The sequence below is a fragment of the Mobula birostris genome, chromosome 13 (assembly GCF_030028105.1).
Source record: "Mobula birostris isolate sMobBir1 chromosome 13, sMobBir1.hap1, whole genome shotgun sequence".
Taxonomy (NCBI): domain Eukaryota; kingdom Metazoa; phylum Chordata; class Chondrichthyes; order Myliobatiformes; family Myliobatidae; genus Mobula; species Mobula birostris.
The window spans coordinates 31,971,903-31,974,233 of NC_092382.1; positions in this window are offsets into that span (position 1 = coordinate 31,971,903).

The window sequence follows — 2,331 nt, forward strand, 5'->3', positions numbered from 1 at the left end:
TTTTTCTGTTAACACACAAAGAAAATGAATATCTTACATTCCGAGAACACGTCTTTATCAGTGACAAATTCATTTTCACAGCAATTTGACTGGGTCAGTTTAGAGTTGTATATTGTCTCACAAGGATTACCCCCCGAATGAAAGCGTTAACATGCGTTGAACGTTTAATTGGTCTGGGTGTGCAGTCGTTTGAATTTACAAGGATTGTCGGGGGGTGGGGGCGTGGAGGGAACCGCATTGAAACTTTCAACGAATGTTGGAAGGTCTAGACAGAGTAGATGTGGAAAGTGTGTTTCATGCAGTGGGAGTGTCTCGGATATGGAGGCACAACCTGAGAATAGAGGGGTGTCAATTTAAAATAGTGATGCGCGGATATTTCTGCATAAGACCATAAAACAAAGGAGCAGAAGTCCGCCATTCGGCCTATCGAGTCTGCTCCGCCATTTTATCATGAGCTAATCCATTCTCCCATTTAGTCCCACTCCCCCGCCTTCTCACCCTAACCTTTGATTCCTTGGCTACTCAGATACCTATCAATCTCTGCCTTAAATGTGACTTAGCCTCCACTGCCACCGTGACAACAAATTCCATAGATTCACCACCCTCTGGCTGAAAGAAACTTCTTCTCATCCCCGTTCTGAATGGGCGCCCTTCAATCCTTAAGTCGTGGCCTCTCGTACCAAACCCCGCCATCATGGGAAACAGGTTTGCCACATCCACTCTGTCTATGCCGTTCAACATTCGAAATGTTTCTATGAGATCTCTCCTCATTCTTCTAAACTTCAAGGAATACAGTCCGAGTGCGGATAAACTTTCCTCATATGTTAACTCTCTTATTCCTGAAATCATTCCAGTGAATCTTCTCTGCACCCTCTCCAACGTCAGCACATCCTTTCTTAAATAAGGAGCCCAAAACTGCCCACAATACTCCAAGTGAGGTCTTACCAGCGCCTCATAGAGCCTCAAAATCTCATCCCTGCTGCTATACTCTATTCCGCAGGAAATGAATGCCAACATTGCATTCGCCTTCTTGACCACAGACTCAACCTGGAGGTTAATCTTACGGGTTTCCTGGCACGAGGACTCCCAAATCCCGTTGCACCTCAGAATTCTGAATTCTCTCCCCATTTAAATAATAGTCTGCCGGTTTATTTCTTCTGCCAAAGTGCATAATGATACACTTTCCAACATTGTATTTCATTTGTCACTGCTTTGCCCATTCTTCCAAGCTATCCAAGTCTCTCTGCAGACTCTCCGTTTCCTCAGCACTACCGGCCCCTCCACCCTATCTTTGTAGCATCAGCAAACTTAGCCACAAAGCCATTTATTCATTAATCCAAATCGTTGATGTGCAACGTAAGAAGAAGCGGCCCCAAGACGGACCCCTGTGCAACACCACTGTTAACCGGCAGCCAACCAAAATAGGATCCCTTCAATCCAAATCTCTGTTTCCTGCCAATCGGCCAACGCCCTATCCATGTATGTAAATTTCCCGTAATTCCATGGGCTGTTGTCTTGTTAAGCAGCCTCATGTGTGGCACCTTGTCAAAGACAGTCTGAAAATCTAAATATACAACATCCACCTCATCTGCCTGGTCTAGTCTGCTGGTAATTTCCTCAAAAAATTATTATAGGTTTGTCAGGAAGGATTTTCCTTTCAGGAATCCATGCTGAGTTCTGCCTATCTTGTCATATGCCTCCAGGTGCTCCGTATCCGTAACCTCATCCTTGACAGCAGACTCCAACAACTTCCCAACCACCGATGTCAAGCTAACAGGTCTATAATTTCCCTTTTGCTTTCTTGACCCCTTCTTAAATAGCGGAGTGACATTTCCAATCTTTCACTCCTCCGGAACCATGCCAGAATCTATCGACTTTTGAGCGATCATTGCTAATGCCTTTGCAATCTCCACAGCTACATCCTTCAGAACACGAGGGTGCATTGCATCTGGTCCGGGAGATTTATCTACCTTTAGACCATTCAGCTTCCTGAGCACTTTCTCTGCTGTAATTGTGACTACGCACATTTCACTTCCCTGCCACCCTTGAGTGTCCGGTATACTGCTGATGTCTTCCTCAATGAAGACTGATGCAAAATACTCGTTCAGTTCCTCCGCCATCTCCGTATCTCCCATTACAATTTCTCCAGTATAATTTTCTATCGGTCCTATATCTACACTCAACTCTCTTTTTCTCTTTATATACCTGATAAAGCTTTTAGTATCCTCTTTCATATTATTTGCTAGCTTCCTTTCATAGTTTCAGATTCCTCGCTTCTGCTGAAAATACCGTGAACATCCCAATAATCTGTATTGTTGACTTCACAAACTT